Raw genomic sequence first — 24994 nt, 5'->3', positions numbered from 1 at the left:
GCTGCTTCCATCAGGGTTGATCATCTCAAAATGTTGTTGTCAGTGTGTACATTATTCTCTTGGTTCTGCTCCCCTCACTTAGCATCAGATCCTGTAAGTCATTCTATGTTTCTCTAGAGTTCAACCATTCATAGTTTCTTATAAAAAAATAATATTCCATAATATTCATATGCCATAACTTGTTTAGCCATTCCCCAATTGATGGGCATTCCTTCAATATCCAATTCTTTGCACTACAAAAAGAGCTGTTATGAATATTTTTAGAACATGTGGGATTTTTCCCATTTTTTATGATTTCTTCTGAATACAGGCCTAGAATTGGAATTTCTGGATCAAGGGGAATGAATGTTTTTATTACTTTTTGGGAATAATTTCATATTGCTTTCCAGAAGAGTTGGATCCATTCACAACTCCACCAGCAATGCATCAATGTCCCAATCCTCCTCAAACCTCTCCAACATTGATCATTTTTCCATATTTTCAATGATACTTCATTGTTGTTTTAATTTGCATATCTCCAATCAATACTGATTTGGAGCATTTTTTCATATGATTCTATATAGCTTTAATTTCTTCATTTGAAAACTGTATTATTCATATCCTTTGATGATTTATCAGTGGGAGAAATTATTTGTAACCTTATAAATTTGGTGCAATTCTCTACATATTTTAGAAATGAGACCTTTGTCAGAGCTCCTAGTTGTGAATATTATTTCCCAGCTTTCTGCTTTCCTTCTAATTTTGGCAGCATCAAAATCATTTATTTTGCAGTTACTAATATATTCTAATTTTTTGTCTGGTCTTAAATTTATCACCTTTCCATATATCTGATGTTATATTTCTTGGTCTATTAATTTATCTATGGTGTCCCTCCTTTATGTCTAAATCTTGTACCCATTTTGACCTTATTTTGGTAGAGGGTGTGAGATGTGGGTCTATGTGTAGTTTTTGCCATACTATTTTCCAATTTTCCCAATAATTTTTGTCAAAGAGTGGGGCTTATCCCACAAGCTTATGTCTTTGGGTTTATCAAACAGTAGATTGTGATAGTTATTTACTACAGTTTCTTTTGAACCTATCCTAATCCATTGGTCCATTACTTTATTTCTTAACCAGTACTAGGAAGTTTTGATGACTTCCACTTTATAGTATAGTTTTAGATCGGGCAGAGTTAGGCCACCTTCCTTTACATTTTTTCATCAGTTCCCTTACTATTCTTGACCTTTTGTTGCTCCAGATGAATTTTGTTACTATATTTTTCTGGCTCAGTAAAGTAGTTATTTGTTAGTTTAATTGGAATGGCACCGGATAAGTAATTTAATTTGGGTAGAATTGTCATTTTTTATTATATTAGCTCACCCTAACCATGAGCAATTGACATTGTTATAATAATTTAGATCTGACTTTATTTAAGTGAGAAGTGCATTGTGATTATATTCATAGAGTTTCTGGATTTGTCTTGGGAGGTAGATTCCCAAGTTTTCAATGTTTTCTATAATTATTTTAAATGGAATTTCTCTATCTCTTAGGTTTTATTGTTTATATATATAGAAATACTGATGGTTTATGTGGATTTATTTTATATTCTGCTACTTAGTTAAATTTGTTAATTGTTTCAAGGAGTTTTTTAGATGATTTTCTCAACTTCTCTTTAAGTATACCATTATATCATCTGCAAAGAGTGAAAGCTTTGCTTCCTCATTGCCAATTCTGATTCCTTCAATTTCTTTTACTTCCTTTATTGCTACAGTTAGCATTTCTAATAATATATTTAATAGTAATAATGATAATAGGCATTCTTGCTTCACCCCTGACGTTTTTGGAAATGCTCTGAGCTTATTCCCATTATATATAAAACATTTGTTGATGATTTAAATAGATACTATTTATTATTTTAAAGAAAACTACATTTATTCCTAAATTTTCTAGTGTTTTTAATAGAATGGATGTTGTATTTTCAAAGAGTTTCAGAATCAATTAAGCTAATCATATTATTTCTGTTGGTTTTGAAACTGATATGTTCAATTATGTTGAGAATTTTCCTAATATTGAACCATTCCTGCCTACCTGGTATAAATTCTACCTATTCTTGGTGCATTATTCTTATAATAACTTGCTGTAGTCTCATTGCTAAAGTTTTATTTAGGGACATTGGTCTGTAATTTTCTTCTTCTGTTTTGGTTCTTCCTGATTTGGGTATCAGCACCATGTTGTTGTTATAAAAGGAATTTGGCAGAATTTCTTCCTCTCTTATTTTTTAAGTAGTTTAAAAGGAATAGGAATTAATTGATTCTTAAATGTTTGGTAGAATTCACTGGTAAATCTATCTGGACCTGGAGACTTTTTCTTAGGAAATTTATTGATAGTTTCTTCAATTTCTTTTTCTGGAAATGGGATTATTTAAGTAATTTATTTCCTTCTCTGTTAATCTGGGCAGTTTGTATTTTTGTGAATATTTTTACATTTCATTCAAATTATCCAATTTATTGGCATACAGTTCAGCAAAGTAGCTCTGAATTTTCTCTTTAATTTCTCCTCATTGGTGGTTCATTCACCCTTTTAGTTTTTGATGCTGGTAATTTGGTTATCTTTTTTCTTTTTAAACAATCAGATTAACCAAAGATTTGTCTATTTTATTGGCTTTTACATAAAACCAACTCAGTTTTATTTATGAGATCAATGGTCTTCTTGCTTTCAATTTTATTAATCTCTCCCTTGATTTTCAGAATTTCAAAGTTGGTATTTAATTGGGATCTTTAATGTTCTTTTCCTAGCCTTTTCAGTTACATACCCAATTCACTGATCTCCTCTTTCTCTATTTTATTCATATAGGCATTTAGAGATATAAAGATTCCCCTCAACATCACCTTGGCTGTGTCCCACAAATTCTGGATTGATGTCCCATTAGTATCAGGGATATAATTATTTATTATTTATTATTTCTATTATTTGCTTTGTAATCCACTTATTGTTTAAGATGAAGCTATTTTATTTCCAATTAGTTTTTTGGTTTGTATTTCTATGAGCTTTTATTATGTGTAATTTTCATTTCATCATGGTCTGAGAAGTATGTATTTATTATTTCTGCCTTTCTGCATTTGTTTAAAAGGTTTTTTGTGTCCTAGTAAATGGTTCATTTTGGTATAGGTGCCATATACTGCTGAGAAAAAGGTATACTCTTTTCTATCCCCATTAAGTTTTCTCCAAAAGTCTATCATATCTAAGTTTTCTAAAATTCCATTTACCTTTTTAACTTCTTTCTTGTTTATTTTGTTTATTAGATTTATCTAGCACTGAAAGAGGAAGATTCAGGTCCCCCATTATTAAAGTTTTGCTGTCTATGTCTCCTTGTAATTCACTCAGCTTTTCCTCTAGGAATTTGAATGCTATACCACTAGGTGCATAAATGCTTAGCAATGATATAGTTTCATTACCAGTGGTACCTTTTAAGAAGATGAAGTTTCCTTCTTTATCCCTTTTAATATGATGGATTTTTGCTTTTACTTAATCTGAGATCAGCATCTCTACCTCAGATTTTTTTTTTTACTTTTGCTGAGGCATAATATATTTTGCTCCACTCTTTTACCTTTACCCTGTGTGTATCTCTCTGCTTCAGATGTGTTTCTTGTAAACAACATATAGCAGGATTCTGTTTTCTAATCCATTTTGCTATCTGCTTCCATTTTTATGGAACAGTTCATTCCATTCACATTTATGGTCAAGGTTACTAATTCCCTCCATGCTATCTTTCTCCATTTATATTTTTCTCTTTCCTTTCCTCTTATTCTTCCTCACCAAAATTTTACTCCTTTTCCCCTTTGAACTTTTCTTTTAAAATTTAACTTTCACTTCATTTTCACTTTTTTCCTTTCCTTTCCCTTTTATCTGTCCCTTCTTCCCTTATTTTCCCATTTTCCTGTTTACCCTTTCCCTGTAGAATAGGATAAATTTTTAAACCCAATTGGAAATGTATCTTACTTCCTCTCTGGGCCAAATCTATTGAATAGAATTTACTCAGAGTTCACACTCTCCCTTCTTTTCCTCTGAAATTATAAATCATTCCAGCTGGTGCTATTTATCCCTCTAGTACTATTAATCAGATAGTATCAATCACAGTTTGATTATTTGATAAGCTTATATTGTTATCAAAGTATCATCACAGATTGATTGCTTGATAAGCAGTATTGTCTCAAGTTACATCAAATTATAATTAAAATTATTTTTTACCTTACTCCCACTTTTCAAGTACCCTCCAAGGACACACAATCCTCCTCATGAGTCAAAATATCTTCCTAAGCCAAATCATTTCTTGAACTATGTGTACCCCTGTCCCCAGGTCTATTTTCTTTCACACCCACCACCCCCTATCTAGGGTACTTAACCCCTTGTTAAGTGAAGCAAGGTCTATTTTCTCTCACACTTTACCCCCATCCACCCAGGGTAGTTAATCCCTTGAAAAGTGAAGCATGGCTTAAGCCTAACCCTGATCTAATTAACTTGGAGAATCTTAAAGATCTCTAACTACTGGGAGGCTCTGAAGGTCTCATTGAGAACCTTACAAATGAATATAAATTATAGAGATACTGACTCAGGACCAACTAGTTTATGAAGCTGTCATTAGACAAAATGCTAAGCTTTTGTCAACACAGTAAAGTTAAAGTTGATCAAAGGATAATGAGACCCTTAAGTTTAAATTTAACACCCTGCTTTTCATCAGGGCTTTTTATTTCAGCCCTAGTGAATCATCTTGGACCTCTTCAGTGGGGCAACAAGACCCAACTAGACCCATATCCTTTAAGTCCAATTTCTTCAATTATATTCAACCCTTTAATTATCCTAAGAGAAGTAAAGTTCTAAAGAATTAGAAGTATTATATCTTTCCTTTTAGGGTTGTATACAATTTGATGGTCTTGACCAACATTGGTTTGGTTTTGTTTTGTTTTGTTTTGCCCTTCCCCTTTTCATTTATGTTTTTATGCAACTCGAGTCTTGTATTTGGCAATTGAGTTCTCTGTTCAGTTCTGTTCTTTGTGTCAGGAAATTCTGGAAGTCCTCTATTTCTTTGAACATCCATCTTTTCCCTTGACAGCATATACTGAATTTTGCAGGGTAGTACATTCTGGGTTGTAATCCCAGGTCCTTTACTCTCCAATATATATTTCAGGTCTTCTGATCCTTCAGTGCTGAGGCTGAGAGGTTATATATGAGTCTGATTGTGTTTCCTATGTATTTGAATTGTTTTCTTTTTGCTGCCTGCAATATTCTCTCCTTTATTTCAAAGTTTTGGAATTTGGCTATAACAGCGCTTGGAGTTTTTATCCTGGGGTCTTTTTCTGGCAGGGATTCTGTGAATTTTTTCAGTGGTTATATTGTTTTCTTGTTCTAGCAGATTTGGATAGTTTTCCCTTTTAATTTTCTGCATGTGTCGTCCAGGTTCTTTTTTTGATATAGGCTTTCTGGAAGTCTGATGATTCATAGATTGCCTCTTCTGGATCTATGTTCTAGGTCATCTGTTTTCTCTAAAAGATATTTTGCATTTTATTCAATTTTTTTCAGCCTTTTTATTTTGTTTGTTGGAATATTGTAGTCTTGTAGTTTCATTGGTTTTTCTTTGTTCAAATCTAATTTTCTATTACCTTTTTTGTTTTCTTTCTGAAGTTGTTGAATTCTCTGGTCAATTTTTCATAATTTTCCTGCATGACTGTCATTTATTTTTTCCATTTTCCTTCTTCTTTTCTTCTTTGGTTTTTTACATTCTTTTTTAAATTCTTCAAACAAAAAAAACGCTTTTGCATTTAAGTTCAATTTATAAACTGTATTGATACTTCCCCTGTGATTTTTCACTAATTTCTTCTTTAGATATGACATTGCTGTCATCTTTGTCTATAAAGTAGTTTTCTTATAGTGAATGCTTTTTAGCTGTTTTGCTCAGCTTTGTTCTTTTAGCACTGCCTAGGGTATAGGGAGTATAGATCCAAGCTTTTTTTGCTGGAGCTGGGGTCTAATCCCTGCCTTGTCAGTGACCAAGATGTTGCCTATGCAGTTCAGGCCTTGCTTTTGCAAAGGTTTGCTTCCTCCTTTATGTCCAGGTTCTGACTTAGCAATGATTTGTTCCTGACCTAGTCCCCTCTTTTATCTCGGTGTTCCAAGGGTTCATATTTTATTTGGGGTTGGGATCCTCCCTGCTAGCTGTTGTCAGGCTCTCAGGACCTGGATTGCACTGTGGCTTAAAAAAGACTCCTGCTGTCTTTCCCCTCTCTCCAGCCTCATAGACTTTATTTCCCCTCTTCTTTCAGAGACAGATCTTCACTGAAGATCCTCCATGATGTCTACCACTGAAAACTTCTTTGAATCTTCTCTTTTTCTTGGTGGGATCTGTAGCTTGAATGTCAGTACAAAGGCTTCATTTATCTTTGGTAGAGAAAAGCTTCACACCGCTATGATATGATTTCATACCATATCAATGGAGGGTATCTACCCCAAAGAAACCATAGATATTTTTGGAATATTCAAGTTCTGAAGTACCAGCATGATAACATGAATACTGATGTACAATGGAGAGGACAATTTTCTGTCATTAAAAATCTGTGACTTTATAAATAAAAATGTTTTAAAAATCTCTCCTGTTGGATCTCCTTGCATTTTGGACCCTAGGCAGCAAGCATTGAGTGAGAATTATAGATAGTAGCAGGGTAAGAGGGAAAGAGGGAGAGATTTTTGGTCAATGGCCTTTTGCCCCTGAAATAATAGCAATAAATAGCTATATTTATTTACAAGTAAGACTTTTGCTCGGTGGTACTATAGATAAGGGTGCTGAACCTAGAGTTAAAAAGAACTGAGTTCAATTCCAGTTTCAGACACTTACTATGTGACCTTGGGCAAGTCACATAACCCTATTTTCCTCAGTTTCCTAATCTATAAAATGAGCTGCAGTATAAAAGGGAAAACTGCTCTGGTATCTCTACCAAGAAAACCTCAAATGGGATCACAAAGAGTTGGACATGACTGAAATGACTGAACAATATAAGGGCTTTTGCCAATACCAAGAGCTAAATTTGACCTCCACCCTCCAATTAGAAATCAGAAAAAGTTCCAATTTACTCCATATTGGCAGGTAACAGTTGTATTTCTTACTATAAAATAATATACATTAAACTAGGAGGTATAGTGGATAGAGGATGGGACTTAGATTCAAAAAGATATTAGTTTAAATCTTGCTTCAGACACTAGCTCTGTGACTGGGGAAATCATGTTTATTTCATCTTGCTTTTTTTTTTAATATGAGATGCTTCATGAATTTGGATGCAATGCTAGTGCGTGAGTACAAGTCATTTTTAACCCCTTAGCCTAAGCTTCCTTATTTGGAAAATGGGAACATAAAAGGCAACTATTTGTGGATTTAGCATAAGGGGCATCTTCATTAAGTAGTCATCCAACTCTGGTGGGCTATAGACCAAATTCTTAATCGGGATTACTCTGAGGTTTGTTCAATATTATGATTTTGTGACTTCACAGATTTTGTGATTTCAAGTCTCTTTCTACTGTGCAAGAAAAATCTTTGAACTCTCATTTAAGTGAATAAAAGTTATGAGTTGATGTTTATATAGTGTTTTAAAGTTTCAAAGTACTTTAAAAATATTATCATTTTGATCATCATAACAACCCTGGGAAATATATCCACTTTTTTTTACAACTATAATAGCTGAAGCAGCGAGGTTAAGGGAATGCTCAGGGTCATATTGCTAGAAAAAAATTGAGGCTAAATTTGAACTCAGGTCTCTGCAACTCCACATTCAGTACTCTATGCATGCCTCACTTAAGTGCTTTTTTTTTTATCAGTTATGGTTCAGACAAAGGTTGTTTCTTTTTTTAAAAAAATTTATTTATTTAAAGGTAATGGGATTATGTGAGTTACCCAAGGTCACCCAGCTAGTTAATTATTAAGTGTCTGAGGCTGGATTTGAACTCAGGTCATCCTGACTCCAGGGCTACTGCTCTATCCACTACACTGTCTAACTTCCCCAGGGATTGTTTCTTATTGTTATTCAGTCATTTTCAGTCACATCTCATTCTTCATATCTCCATATTTCATAGATAATGATAAATGCTGCCTCATATACTTCCTATCAGTGTGGCCATGAAGAAAATCATTTTGTGTTTCAGTTTTTTAATCTATAAGGGGGGGGTAATAATAACTTACTATCTACCTCAGGAGGTTATTAAGGGCAAATCTCAGTTATTATGGAGCAGTTATTATAGGGATTGTTATATGGATGGTAAAGTAGATAGAGTTAGGGAAACCTGAGTTCTAATTCTATCTCAAATAGAAACTTACTAGTTTTTTTTACCCTGGGCAAGTCACTTAACTTTTGTTTGTCTCAGTTTCTTCATTAGAAGAATAAAGATAGTAATAATACCCAACTCCTAGAAAAATGAGGATCAATTGTGATATTTCTAAAACATTTTTCCCAATGCTTCTTCCAAAGTAAGCACTATATAAATGTTAGCTGCTATTATTATTACCTTAGAGAGTAATACAAGTTCCTATAAACCAGGAGTCATATATGTGTGACTTTACTTGTTTTTTTTCTGATTTTTTAAAATTTATTCTTTCAATCCAGAGACTTATTTTTTTTTTACATTTTCAAATTCTCTCCTTTCACCAGTCTCTTTCCACACACTATGAGAAAGCAAGGAAAATCAAATCAATTATATATATATATATATATATATATATATATATATATATATATATACTGCACATATATATATATATATATAATCATGCAAACAAAATTTCTGCATTAACTATGTTCTTTTTTTTTTTAAGGTTTTTGAAAGGCAAATGGGGTTAAGTGGCTTACCCAAGGCCACATAGCTAGGTAATTATTAAGTGTCTGAGACTGGATTTGAACCCAGGTACTCCTGACTCCAGGGCCGGTGCTTTATCCACTGTGCCTACTAGCTGCCCCCAACGATGTTCCAAAAGAGAAAAAAGTTTCCATTTGCAATGTCTAGAGATGGATGGCAGATTTCATATTGAGTCCTTATTTAATTGTGGGGGTTATCATCTTGATCAGTTATACTATGTCTTTTAAAATTAATTATTTTTACAATATTGTCATTACTTTCCTAGTTCTGCTCATTTCTCTTTTCATCAGTTCATATTAGTTTTCTCACATTTTTCTGCAACCACATTTATATACAACTTCTTCATCCATTACCCAAATGATGGCTATCCTCTCAATTTCAAATTATTGGAAATGCTGCTTTAAGTAATTTTGTGCACGAGTCCTTTTTCTCTTCTTTTGATCTCGCTAGTAATATAGTAACAGTATTGCTAAGTCAAAAGGTATGCACAGCTAAAAAGACTTTTGGAAAATAGTTTTAAATTGTTTTCTAGAGTGGTAGGGCTGCTTCACAGCTCCACTAAGAGTATATTAGTGTACCTGTTTTCCCACATTCCTTCTAGTATTTTCATTTTCCTTTTTTTTTTACTATCTTAACCAATCTGAGGTGGTACTTTACTTATTTTAATTTGCACTTCTCTATTTATTAGTGATTTGGAGTATTTTTATGATTATTGTTAGGTTTGATTTCTTCCTCTGAAAATTGGTTATTCATTTTTTTCTTTGATCATTTTATTAATTGTAATTTTTGTAAATTTTGTAAAAATTTTATAAAAATTGTAAATTTTGCCATCTTATATTGTATAGTGACAAAAGTAATATTATGTGTGTGTGGAGCTGGTTCTGTGAGTTTTTTGATGCTACTAAGTAGTCAGATTTATAACAAGAATTCCAGATCCTTGTAGGTTAAATTTTTTGACTTGAGTAGAATCAGAATTCCATGTCACTTTGCCATTTTCAGAATTTTTTTTCTGTACTTAATGCTTTATCAATTATTCACTTGACACTTGGAAGTGACTCAAGCATGATCACTCCTAAGCATGGTTGAGGTAGACTGGAGATATGGGTTGTGGGAATTGAAGAGGGTGAGCATTGAGGATGCAGGGTATTTCAAGGGGTCAGGGGATTCAGATAAAGAAGACTTTGAGCTAGATATCAACCCTAGAAGGGAGAGTGACCTGGAAGTCAAGAGATGAGAACAACAAGTATCTGGATAGAGTGGAGTGAGTTTTGTAGGAAAGGGTGTTGTTGAGTGAATGATACTAAGAAGAAATTGGCAACAGGGACCAAGTACCATACCAACTACTTCTCATGATGCTGTGTGTCATTGAGAAGTGAAGGAACTGGTAGTGTTAGAAGAGACTGGAAAGTAGAAAAGATAAAAAGGAAGAAATCTAGGAAGAGATCTAGGAAAATCAGGTTTTTGGTGTTGTTATTGTTGTTGTTTTAAATAGAGAAGATAGTTCCAGAAAGCACAGTGAAAGAGAGGATGAAGGACTTTAGAAATTGGAACAGACTACGGCTGAAGATTTTTTTTTGTTTTGAGGAGAGGGAGGGAGAAGAGAAATGAACATGGCTAGTTCTTGTTCTTTTGCCCATAATCCTCATTCAGTCCACCCTGGGTGAACACTAACTGTGGCAATCAATAGAGCCATGGGGGGCAGGGTGGGAGAAAGGATGAAGTACATACTGTCTCCATTCCTACTTCCCAACAATGTCAGTATCTGGTGCCACATATTGACTGACCGATACTAGATCTGGCTCTGTTGGCAGTAGCAGGAAAGAGAATATTTTCAAGTCTAATAAGTCAGCAGCTGAGCTACCACCAGGTATTCAATCAGGCTTAAAATTTTCAGTCAAAGGACCCCAGAGAAAGCTCTTACTCAAAACAGGGAGAATCAGGGTGGGATAAGGGTAGGAAAGTGTTTATTGGTCCATGGCAAGGAGACAGATTCCTGTCTCCATGAGGTCTTTAGGTTTAAATATGATGAAGTTAAATTGACTACTCCAGAGGAGTGAGGGGTTGAGTCAGTTCAGCTGGGAATCACATCTGTGAAGCCCAGGGATTTCCAGACTCAGTCTTTTCTCAGGAAAGCATGCCCTCTGGTCACTAGCTGTGTTCCAGCTGTGATGGAGTGTGCAGACTGGTGCTGCTCCAGCTGTGATGGAGTGTGCTGACCAAACCCACTAGCCAGGGTATAAGTCCATCTGGTTTCCTCTCACCTGGCCAGTCCAGGCCAGAAAACAATAATAATTCACAATTATATAGAACTTTATGTATTATAGAACATTTTCCACCCTTGTGGTAGTTCCTGCAATAATAATCATTGTCATTTTGCAGAAATGTCAGAGTTCAAGTTTGAACTTAGGGTCTCATCCACTGAGACCAAAAAGCAGACCATTCCTCTTCTCTCATAAGAGGAAAGAACCTCCTTCTTGGTACTTCTTATACTGGTACCTTAATTCTGGGTCAATAATTCCAGCAACAAAAAGGTGTTATAAAAACAAAATAATGAAAAGTGAAAATTATCAGTGTGATTATATACTTTATATTATCAGAAGTAAATATCACAGAAATGACTGTAACAGCATTTATATAGCATTTCAATGCTAGCAAAACTCTTTCTATTTGTTATTTCATTTGCACCTCATAAGAATTCTTTGAAAGAAGTACTATTATTATTCCAATTTTACTGATGAGAAAACTGAGACTGATAGCTAGTATATGTCTGAAGTAGCATTTGAACATAGACCTTCCTGAAATTAGGTCCAGTGCTCCAGTCACTATTCTTTTTGGGGGGGGGATAGTTAGAGTTTTTCTTTTTTTTCTTTTAAATTTATTTTTATTAAAGATATTATTTGAGTTTTACATTTTTCCCCCAATCTTGCTTCCCTCCCCCTCCCCCCCCACAGAGAGCACTCTGTCAGTCTTTACTTTGTTTCCATGTTGTACCTTGATCCAAATTGGGTGTGATGAGAGAGAACTCATATCATTAAAGAGAAGAGAAGTCTAAGAGGTAACAAGATCAGACAATAAGCTATCTGTTTTTTTATCTAAATTAAAGGGAATAGTCTTTGCACTTTGTTCAAACTCCACAGCTCCTTATCTGGATACAGATGGTACTCTCCTTTGCAGACAACCCAAAATTGTTGCTGATTGTTGCCCTGATGGAATGAGCAAGTCTTTCAAGGTTGAACATCACTCCCATATTGCTGTTAGGGTGTACGGTGTTTTTCTGGTTCTGCTCATCTCACTTAGCATCAGTTCATGCAAATCCCTCCAGGTTTCCCTGAAATCCCGTCCCTCCTGGTTTCTAATAGAACAGTAGTGTTCCATGACATACATATACCACAGTTTGCTAAGCCATTCCCCAACTGAAGGTCCAGTCACTATTCTTAAATACTTCTACTTACTAATTATGAAATTTAGAAAAATTACTTCATCCCATCTGAGTCTCTGTTTCTTTATCTATCTGTTAAGAGGTGGGGAGAGATGATACATCTAACTGATCAATCTTGGGAGCATCCCCAGGAGGCATTCCCATATATTAGACCACAGGGATGTTTGGAGACCCTACTACTTCTAGAAATGCATGGACCTAGAGTGATTTTGATATTTGATAAAAGGAGTAAGTAGGGTGACAGGCAACAACATTTTAGAATACCACATCAAAAAGGGAGATCACTTGGAGTCTGAAACAGACAAATATGAAATGAATTAAGGGAGAAACAACTTTATATAGTGACTAGGAAACTTTTGGAACTCATGATCTCCTTCAGTGATACAGGCTGAAAATATAGGGAGGTAGGGGCAGCTAGTTGGTGCAGTGGATAGAGCACCGGCCCTGGAGTCAGGAGTACCTGAGTTCAAATCTGGCCTCAGACACTAAATAATTACCTAGCTGTGTAGCCTTGGGAAAGCTACTTAATCCCATTTGCCTTGCCAAAATCTAAAAAAGAAAAAAAAAAGAAAAGAAAAGAAAATGTAGGGAGGCAACAAGAAACCTGATTTTAAAAATCTTTGCAAGGAAATCATTACAAATAGAGACAGATCAATGTAGGCTAGATTTCTAAGTCTGTTCTCCTTGCTCTCAGTACAGTGATGAGGATACAAGAAATGTTTGATAAAAACCTGTGGGGTCCTTATCTTTCTCTATACTATTTCACTAGATGATCTCATCAGTTCCTATGGATTCAAATAGCATCTCCATGCTGTTGATTCTTTACTTTTCTGATTCTAAATTCTCTCCTGACCTCCTTTCTCAAATCTCCAACTACCTCTTTGACATATTGAATATATTCTGTAGACATCTAAAGTTCAACATATCCAAAACCAAACTCATTTTTCCTCCCAAACCCTGCTCTCTTCCTAACTTCCTTATTACTATTGCACTTCCAGACTTGAACCCTAACTGTTATCTAGGATTCCTTAATTTTTTTTCCACTCTTCTTATCCAATCTGTTGCCAAGTTTGACTGATACTATACTATCTTTATCTCATTTATAAGCCCCCATTCTTTCCAAAACTGACACATTCCTGATATAAGCCCTCATTGCCTTACACTTGTAATATTCCAAAAGCTCACTGGTTGGTTTCCTGTTTCAAATCTCTTCTCATTGTAGTCCATATTCCTCACTGTCGAATTGAATTTTCTAAAGTTCAGGTCTAAACATTCTTTATCTCTTTCTCTTTCTCTCTCTCATTCAGACACACAGACACACACACACACACACACACACACACACACACACACACACACAGACAGACAATTCAATCTATTCAATAAACTTCAATGACTTCCTATCTCAGTAAGGATCAACTATAAAAATGTTGTTTGACATTCACCTTACTATATTTACTTCATTTGAACTTACTTTGTTGTTGTTGCTTGATCATTTTCAGTCCTGTCTTACTCTTTCTAAGAACCCATTTACAAAGCTGCAGTAGCCGTCTGCCATTTCTTCCTCTGACGCATTTTTACAGTTGAAGAACTGATGCAAAGTTAAATGTAAAGAGCTAATAAGTGTCTGAGGTTAGATTCAAACTCCTTAAGATGAGTTCCTGAACCCAAGCCCAGTGCTCTATTCACTGTGGTGCTTAGCTGTTCCTTCCTCATTTACTTTCACTTCACCTTCTATCTAATTTAGTGACATGACCTCCTTGCTGAGATCCAAACAAATACATCATTTGGTAATCTAACAATTTTTACTGACTGGAAACCTCTCCCTTCTCATCTCTATCTCTTGACTTCCTCTGAGTCCAACTAATTCCCATCTTCTTTGGGAAACCTTTCTCAAACCCTTATAACTCTATTGCTTTCCCTTTGTGATTATTTCCAGTTGATATGTGTGTATGTATCTCTTATTTATGCTTATGGGTTTTTTTTGTATTATACTATGAGACCCTTGAGAGCAGGGACTTTCTTTGTATCCCCCAATGCTTAACACAGTGGCTGGTGCATAGTAGACATTTAATACATATTTATTGACTTATTGTTGAATGAATGATTATTACTAACTCACAAATCTTTGCATAATTGCACCCTTTTCTAGCTATGTCTTATATGGTTTGATTTTAGATTGGGGGAATGATAGGAGTAAAATGAAATAAGTAAACTGAAAAATACAAGTCACAGGGGCTGGAAAAAATCCTAGAACCAGGGACTACAACAGTGCTTCCAACAACTTAAACCAGCAGATCCTCCTTAGAAATACCCCTCTATCAGAATGGCAAGTAATTAGTCGGTAACCACAGGTCAAGCACAATATGTGGATGTTTTGTGTGTTTGTTTTGTCAAATAGCAGTTTCTGAAAAAAATATTAGAAAACTAAAAATATAATTTGGAAAAAATTGAATGTAATCTCTAGGGGTTTTAACCCATCTCTCCTTCAGTCCACCCTTTACATATTGTGTTTTTGCCTAGTTTTTATTTTTTATCCGTTTCTGAGAGTTCATTAATATGGGGAACTCCAGGGGTAGATAATGTCTCTACCAATGGAAATCAGAGGTTTACAGGGAATTGTATTGGGTGACCACTGAGAGGCCACTGGGATGTATCAGAAGCAGGTACTGAACTCAGGTCCTAAGGTCTCCAAGGCTAGCCCTCTGTCTACACTGGTTTCCATTCACCTAATTGGCCTTTAGTATTTCTTGAAAGGAAAGTTTCTTTATCATAAATATCACCATGAATGCTAGGAGGGTTAATACCATGACAATCTTTCTTTCTCCTTGTCATAGAGTAACAGTTTTGTAATCAGCTTTATTTCTCTTGTTCAACAGCTCTGTGTTTTCTATTCTTGCCTTTAATAGCTCAGAAGCTGCTCTGGTTTCAAAGATCAGGAAACAATTCAGCAGGTATTGCCCTTCTCTGGAGTGAACTTGCTGCCTGTCTTATTGCTGTAACCCTCCCTCCCCCTTAGCCACAGAAGCCATCTAGCTAAATGCCTATTACTGGAATCTTTTCCCTGTGTTGCCCCATGGAAAATGGGCAAGGCATGTTATGATGACATCAGGTCATCCTTAATTTGTCTCTTAAGAAAATCATGCTAATTGAAGTCTGATTACATGGGTAGTTAGTGTGAAATATTCTCTTGCCTGATTGGGCTGGGAAGAATCTCAAAGAAGAAACCCATAATTGGAGAAGCTCTAGGGACCACACAGCTTAAACTATGCAGCTGAAGGCTCTGGAGCCAATCAATGTAGACATCTACTCCATGACCTTTTTCTTTGCCTGAGGATTTTCATCCTGACTTCACTCCCATGACCTGTCAATGCATCTCCTTCCCTTCCCCTTCCTTCTGAAGTAATTGATAGGGAAATTTTTCTCCAGGCCCCAAATCACTCATATTCTTTAACTTCTTTTAGTTTTGTTCATACACACACAGACACACACACACACATATACATACAAAGACACAAAGAGACACAGAGACACAGACACAGACAGATACCCCTCTCCAAAACCAAGCAGATTTAGAGCAGTGTAGAGTTAGTTTTGACCTGACAGAGTTCTTTCATTCATCTGAGCCAGTGATGACTATTAGTGCAGAAAGAATTTAAGATTTAGAGCCTGAGGACCTGAATTCAAACTCTGGCTGTATCACTTGCCACCTTATAACTTTGGAAAAGTCACTTAATCTTCTAAAGAGTTGATTTCTAAGATTCCTTCTGACTTTAAATCAATCACAATATTGCAATTTATCCAATATCCATGTTGCTATTGAGTCATTTTTCACTTTACCCAACTCTTCATGACCCCATTCAGACTTTTCTTGGAAAAGATCCTGGAGTAGTTCACCATTTCCTTCTCTAACTCATTTTATAGATGAGGAAACCGAGGCAAATAAGGTGAAGTGAATTGCTTACAATGACACAGTTAGTAAATGTCTGAGGCTGAAGTTGAATTCAGGAAGATGACTCCATGTCTGGTCCTCTATGCATTGAGAGATGCCTCTCTCAATATCCATACAGCTTCCCTGATCTCAAACATGCTTTGTTGATGTTTTCATTTTCCACTAGACAAACTATGGATACAGGCTAGTGCTTCCACTACAGTGTGTAACAAAACAAAGTACAAAATGTCTGTAATGAAGACTGCTTCTAATTTCCTTTAATTGCCTACTGAATTACTGCCTGTATGACCCCAACAGCTGTATTACTTCCTGAATGTATGGCCTTGTTGAACACCAAATTTTTCTATCCATGACAGGTTTATTTCTTTGGTGAGAGATTGCTGAAGAGGTTTTTCATTGTATGTTACAGTGGCATAATTGGACTGTGGCTGGTTTATTCATTGACTAGGTGAGGTAATCATTATATGTCACTTTTTAGTAGGGAGGTCTCTCATTCCTTTGCAGGTTGATGACTTTATCTAAGAGTCATCAAAGGTCACTGCCTAGAAATACCAATGGTGGAAAAGATGAGCTGGTAGATTTATCTGAGCTTAGGACCTTAGTGACTCCCAAAGAAAATGACCATGTCAGAAAAAAGTACACCTTGAAAAAAAAGAGAAGCACTGGAATAGAGATATAGCATAATTCTTCTTTAATTTTAAAAGCAATTTTTCCATTTAAATTTAAGAAAAAATTTTTGGATTGAGCAAAGGAAAAGGACCTTGGGCTGACTAGATGGCAAACTAGTTTTTGGATGTACAATATCAGGTGGGTACAGAAATTGTCACATTGGGAAAAAAAACCCCATCATCTCTAGTCTCAACTGTTGCTATTAATTAATTCCATAAGTATATGTTAAGTGCTCCTTATAGTCCAGACACTATGCTAATTGCAGGTTAAATGCTGAAGAGTAAAAAGACAAAAATACAATAATTCTTGTCCTTAAGGAATTTTACATTGCATTGTGAGAGGGATAACATGAAAATAAATGTCAACAGCAAAAGTAAATATGAATAATTTTGATAGGGGTGGAGGGTGCTAAGAACCAGAGGGATCAGGAAAAGCATTGAGTTGAGCCTTTAGGGAATTTAGGAATTCCTAAGAAGAGGTTTGAAATGAATGGAGGACAGTCCTTGCCTTCAAGAAGCTTATAATCTACTGTGGGAGTAAGCTTTTAAATACATTTAAGTGTTGTTGTTCAGTCATGTCATTTCTTTGTAGCCCCAAGGTTCATACCGCATATACTGATTTTTCTTGGCAAAGATACTGGAGTAGTTTGACATTTCTTTATCCTGTAGATAAGAAAAAGAGTGCCTATACTTAAATATAGGCAATATATATATATATATATATATATATATATATACATTATAAGAATAATACAATTTTAAGGGTAGACCTTAACAGCAGGAAGGATGAAGAAATGGGTAGGAACTATAATCTAAGCATAGAGAAAAAGAGCAGCACATGCTAAGGCACAGAGAAGGAATGTTGTATCTGAAGAACAATGAGAAGACCAATTTGACTGAACCATAGAGAAACTTCATTAGCAGTGAAGTAAGCTAATGTCTAACTAAATGTGCATTAGTAATCTAGATTTGGTAGTATATGTCAGTTTAGAGAGGAAAAAGATTGGCGATGGGAAGATCAATAAGGAGGTTATGCCACTAGTCCCAGCCAAGAGATCATGAAAGACTCAACTAGAGTACTGGTTGAGTGAGTAGAGAAAAGATAGTTGATTGAATGGGGTTATTGATAGTCATTGGATATGGAAGGTGAAGGAAGTGTCAAATCTGTCTCTTTTCCCCAATGTACTACTTGCTCTTCTCTTAGAGAAGTAATACGGTAGACTGAGAAGCTTATCTAATTGATGGTCAGAAGACCTGGTTTCCAAGTCTATGAAGAGAGGCAATATGTTGTAATGGAAACTTCTATCTGTGATATTTACTATGTTATATGATTCAACCCAGTCACTTTCCCTATATGGGCCTCAGTTTCCTTATCTGGAAAATAAGAGGGTAGAACTTGATGATGTGTACAGTATGATCCAGTTCTAAATTTATGAACCCAAGTGATAGTCCAGTGGGAGAAAAGGATTTGTAATCAGAGTTCAAATAATGGCTGCATGTGTGGTCTTTGGCAAGTCATGTAACCTGTCTGAGTTTCAGTTTTCACATATGCAAAATGATGGAAGTTGAAATAAATGATCTCTTAGGTTCTTTCTGCTTCTTCTTTCCAGTCATTTGTTTTCTAAACTAAATCACTTTCCTAGATCTTGCTTCTTTTTCTCTCTTCTTTTATTTCTGTCTGTTTACCTCTTTCACTTCTGTAGTCCCTTTGACTTTTCCCATTTCTCTAGTTTCCTTTAACTCTGTTTCTATCTTTTCCTTACTACCACATTTACAAGAATATCATCATCATCAATAGCAACTGGCATTTATCTAGTGGTTTAAGGTTTGCTTTATAATTTTTTTTCATTTTATCCTCACCTTGGAGAGTGTTATTATTATTCTCTTTTTATAGATGAGGAAACTGAGGCAGAAAGCAGTTGTGAGGCAGGCAGAAACAAGTGAATGTGAAGTTAGATTGAACTTAGATCTTTTTGAATCTGAACCAGGAGTTCTCTCAATATTTATAATTTTTTATTTTCTTCAAAGAAAGGGAAAATAATTAGGATTTTCTGGCTGCATGAACCAGTAGTTTATCTACCATGCCACCCACTCAGGCAGCTGCTGGCTTTACTTAGGGCATTCTGGGCCAACTCTGAGTAGTATGGCTCACAGGTTGTGCCCTTCACTTAAGGATGAAATTACTTTGTCATTCAGGCTTGCAGAAAGCAGACATTTGCTGCTATTAGACATTTAATGATAGTGTCATGATTATAGCGATGGAAGGGACCTCAGAGACCATCTTGGCCAACCCCCTCATTTTACAGCTGCTCAGATAGTCACAGGGGAGGTCAAAAGCTATTCAGGTGGCAAAGAAAAGTTACATTAATAAAAGTTAGCATTTATATAAAACCTTCAGATTTGCAAAGGGCTTTTTTCAATTAGTCCTTGTGATAAACATGTGATGAAGTGAATGCATTTTTATCTCTATTTTAGAAATGAGAAAATTGAAATTAAGAGGTCAAGTGACTAGTCCAGGGTCATAAGTATCTGAGATAGGTCTTAAACTTAGGCCCACTATGTATTCACTGTGCCTGGTCCTCTGACTCCAAATCCTGTATAGGATTGCTATGATGATCTATATTGATCCTTTGGCCAATAATAGATACAATGCATTAGAGAGAATCTCATTTGATTTTTTCTAAGGCCAAAGACAATTCCTGCATTGAAGTCTTGCTGTAGTCCAGTCAAAACTAGAATTAGTAAATCTTTAGTATCTTTTTGGTTTCCTTACACAATACTCACCTCCATTCATTCTATGATCCAGCTATAATGGCTTATTTGCTCTTACTCACACATGCCTTTATATTGGTCACCCATGCCTGGAATATTCTTCATTCCCTCTTCCACCTCTAAAAATTCCTAACTTCCTTTAAGTCAGCTCAAGTCAGTCAAAAGACATAAACCAACTATAATGTGGTGATAAATTCTGGGCAATGCAAAAAAGAAGGGCAAAAGTCCATCCTTATTCTCAAGGAGCTCAATTATCACTTACAGAGACCTTAGGAGTCACTCCTAACCTATAGGTTAGTGCCTTTTTTCTCTAAGGCTATCTTTTCTCTATTTCTTTATTTTGTAAATATATCCTTTCCCTCATTAAAATATAAGATTCTTGTGAATAGAGAAAATGTTTGCTTCTTTAATTGTCCAAACACTTATTATAATGCTTAACTCATTGTAATGCTCAATAAATTATTATTAATTAATAATTAATAGAAAAGACAATAATAAAGACATAATAGAAAAATTTAGGCTTAAGTCCTAATGTCTGGCCCTTCTGATTCATACTAGCTATGTGACCATGGGTGAAGGTTTTAACCTCTAAATGTCCTAGTCAACTGTCCAGACTCATTTATTATTCATCAGTTGACTAGGCTATATCAATCACTTTAATGCAGGGAGTTGTATTCAAAAATGAAATTATAGGTCCAGATAGGAAAAATAGTGTGATTGTCAAAATGTAAAGGACACATCTAAATTATTGGTGGAACTAGCAGTATATAGTGGCATACTAGAATCATAGAATTTTAGAACTCAAAGGAACCATAACCCAACTCTTTTATCTTATACGTAAGAAAACTGAGAAATAACAAGATTTAAGTTATACATTAAATATGATTGGAAAAGTAATGGCAGATAATAGGTAAGAGTATGAGGAAAGGCTCAGGAAAAAGGAAGGAAATACTTCAAGACAGCATGGTACAACAGAACGTCATAAGTTGTTATGTTTGCTTAGTCATGTCCAACTCTTCATGATTTTATTTGGGGTTTTCTTGGCAAAGATATTGGAGTGATTTGCCTTTTCCTTCTCCAACTCATTTGATATGTGAGGAAATTGAGGCCAGTGGGGTTAAGTGCCTAGGGTCACATAGCTAGTAAGTGTTTGAGGCTAGATCTGAACTTAGGAAGATGACTTTTCCTGCTTCCAAGTCCAGCAAAATCATAGGTTCAAATAGGAAAAAAAAGTGTAATTGTCAAAATTTAAAGGACATATAAATTATTGATAAGACTACGTGAAGCATTATCAAACTGTAGTTTTTGAAAACCTACAGTATAAGAATCCTCACAATTCACAATCCACTTTAATGTTTGTCTTCTGTTTTCAAAGAAGACCATGACATCAGGAAGTTGATGACATGATATGCACATAAATTATATTTGTGTGAGAGGGATACTATGCTAAGTCACTAACCTCACTTTCTCAGAGAATTTTGGCCAATTTTGAATAGGGACCACTGGAGATAGCCCCAGATTTCAGGCAATCAGGGTTAAGTGACTTGCCCAGGGTCACACAATGATTAACTGTCTGAAGTAAGATTTGAATCCAGGTCCTCCTGACTTCAGGGACAGCACTCTACCATTGCACCTAGATCAGAAGAGCTGATTTCAAATCCCATCTTTCACAGAACTTATGGGATTTAGGCAAATCACTTAACCTTCCTAGATCTCAGTTTGTATCTCTATAATAATGAAGAAGCTGAATTAGATGATCTCTAAGGTCCTGTTCAGTTCAAGATTTAAGATTCCCAAAAAAGTCTCATTTGGTAGCCCTAAGTAAGAGTGTTTCCTGGCAGAGCAAACAGGTCATTAGTTGCTACTGCTGGCTAAACAATAGCAGCAGGAACCCCAGAAAAGGGATGCTCTACTGAGGGTGAAGGGAATGCTCCAGTGACCTGCAAACATTACAGCATTTCTGTGCTTTCCCAATGCAAGTAGCAAGCAACTACACGAATACAAAAATCTACTGAAAGAAAAAGGTGCAGGGGGCAAGATGACCTCTCTCCTCTCTCTCTCTCTCTCTCTCTCTCTCTCTCTCTCTCTCTCTCTCTCTCTCTCTCTCTCTCCATATATATATATATATATATATATATATATATATATATATATATATGCACACACACACAGAAGACTATATCTTGAAGGAATGGAAGAAATGAAAACAAAGAGGAATTCAAATCTATATCAGGAGTGTGGAGGGTGGAAAAAGAATTTGACACAAGTTAAAGGGAAAAAGGATGACTGGAGTTAAGTAATAGTTTCTGGACTCCATGGGCAGCAAAGGGGGCTGAGCTGCCTCTCTGAAGGAGGAAGTTGTTTTTAACTAATAACAAGGTTCCACAGGTGCTGCCAGGAGAGGAGACTTCTAGTCCTGTCACAGGAAGCAGAGACAAATCAACGTGGTTAAGCACTCCCTGATGAGCCGAGGGCTGGGCAGGCAGTTGTATGTCATCTTGACACAGAAGAACAGGAGCTGTGCAATCTCCTGGGCTGTGTATCTGGGGCATGATGGAGAGTCTCCTGATACTTGTCAGTCCTGATAATGAATACCCACTTCTGCTGATTCATGTGGAGACAAGCGATATTGCCAGAAGGACCCCGCACTGCCTCTCTAGGGATTATAAAGTCTTATACCATAAAATGAAGACCTGAAGAGCCCTGGGTGATGGTTTTCATCATTGCTGCTGATTGGAGGGAGGGAACAAAAGCTGATGGAGAAAGTGAATAGCTGGTTCTAAAGATGATACAAGAGGATGAGGTTTGAATTCTGTACCAGAGTGTTTGAGTCCTTGTCCGGGTGTTTCTTTGTATCCTTGAACTTAGGACACTGTCTGCCAAAGCTAATACATATTTATCAATTGTTTTTCAATAGTTGTCTCCTGGTTCACCTCTGCCTGGTACAATCCTTATTTGGATTCAAGCCCCACCTTCTCCAAGAAGCCCCAACTACAAACACTTCCTGGCTTCCCCTAATAAATCATCTTGGATTTATTTTGTATGAATTTATGTATTTATTGTCTCCCCAAAAAGAAAGTATGTATTCTGAGGGCAGGAATTGTTTGTTTTTTTAACCACAGACACTAACAAAGTGCCTGAATATTATATGGTTGACTCCTAGAAAATGCTTATTGATTTATACCTGAATGATGGACTATTCCTCAGAAATGGAGTGCTTCTAATAAGGGTTGGGTAGAGTGAATTTTCCTGGAGATTTGTGGATTACCCAAGAGGACTTCAAATTGAAAATGGAAGGGGAAGGGAGAAAATGCTGCCCACATACATTCACTAAGCTAATTACCACAGAGAGTAGCAGCTGTGACCCAGAGAGAGGATATCACTGGAGATATCGAGGAATTCATAAACAGGAATAGTAACAGCAGGTCTATCATTGCCTCAGATGTATTTGCACAGATAATGATTCCTGGTATTTATATATTGCTTTAATGTTTAAAAAAACACTTTATAAATATTATCTCATTTGATCCTCACAACTTGCTTAGGAGGTCAATACTGTTCTTATCCACATCTAAGAAATAAGGATACTGAGGCAGGCAAAAGTTAAGTGATTTAGCCAGTTTCTCACAGCTAGTAAATATTTGAATCTAGATTTTAGTGAGGCCATCCAGACTCCAGGCCTGGTATTCTATCCATTCTGACCAAAGAACATCTGGTGATTAGCTAAAGTCACTCAGGTAAATGATATTCCAAGAGTTCCACCTAACTGCCTAACTATATATACATATATATATATATATATAAAATTAAGTGAATTAGGTATTCTATTTTTAGAAGGAGAGATCTAATGTACAGTGCAAAGAGCACTGTATCTGGAACCAGATACCCTGAATTCATTTCAAATCTCTGGTGCTTATTAACTGCATTACCTTGGACAGGTCCCTTAATTTCCATGGGGCTTCAGTTTCCTAATCTATAAAATAAGGAATTTAAATGACCTAGACCTAGATCTATGATTTGATAATCTCAAGATAAATTTAACTTTCTAGAGAATCAATAAGAGATGACATAGCTAGAACATGGCAATGGGTATATTTTACTCATTAGATAAAATGGAGTAGTGAGACTATGGTGCTATATAAATGTATATGATATATATATATATATCATATACATATAAAGACACTTAGGCAAACACATATGCATATATATATATATATGCATAGTTGTTCATTCATTCAGTTATGTCTAATATTTTGTGATCCCATGAATCATAACATGATAGATCCTTCTATTTTCCACTATCTCCCAAAGTCTGTTCAATCTCATAATTGTTGCTTCATGACATTATCCATCTTATCATCTACTATCCCCTTTTCCTTTTGCTTTCAACCTTTCCCAATATCAGGATCTTTTCCAATGAGTCTGTCTTGTCAATATATGGCCATAATACTTAAGGTTCAGCTTCAGTATTTGATGTTTTAAATGAAGTCTGAATTAGTATCATATATAAATAAAATATCATATATGTATATTTCTGTGCATATACATGCCTATATATTTCTGTGAATAATTTTCCAGGATAGAAACAGAAAGCATAGTGTACAATGTTCAAATGAGGATTAATAGAAGACAACATAGAAGTAATATTGAAGTAAGAGTATGTTCAAGGATAACACTAGAGAAACTATGGTTCTTCTCTTTCTCTGGTCACTATGAACTTAGAGATCATATTAGTATATCAAAGGACAAGAAGTGGATGCTCAGTTTCTGAAGCAGATCACAAAATTGTCACATAGAGAGGTGATAGGGAGTTTCAATTGTCTGGACATCTCTTAGAAGTCACTTTGCTACAAGAAAAATAGCCATTACATTTTTACAAGCATTTAATGATAACTTCATTCCTGAAAAGGTGGAGGAAAGAAAAGGAGGAATCACCACTACTGTGAATCTGAGTAATGAGGAAACAGTTGTCAAAGTAGGACTGGTGTGATGTTACCCAGAGTGTTTATATGCCAACTTAGAGATAGGAAAAAAGGAAGATAAGGATATCTAAAGAAAGAAGGAGGAAAGCCAATCTGATTTCAAAGAGTGAATATCAAAGAGTTCAAAGAAAAGACTGGTAAGAGCCATTGGTCTAAGATTCTGCTGAAGTAACTGGCTGAAGAGAACTAAAAAACAAAATCCTCATGACAGAGACATGAAAGGATTTGATGAGGAAGAAAAAAGTAAGCTGTCCAAAGAGAACAACAAAGTCTCACTGGGTCCTCCTATTTTAAAGACATATACAGA

The sequence above is a fragment of the Macrotis lagotis genome, chromosome X (assembly GCF_037893015.1).
Source record: "Macrotis lagotis isolate mMagLag1 chromosome X, bilby.v1.9.chrom.fasta, whole genome shotgun sequence".
In the NCBI taxonomy this organism is placed as follows: domain Eukaryota; kingdom Metazoa; phylum Chordata; class Mammalia; order Peramelemorphia; family Peramelidae; genus Macrotis; species Macrotis lagotis.
Note: the sequence above shows the minus strand (reverse complement) of the source record.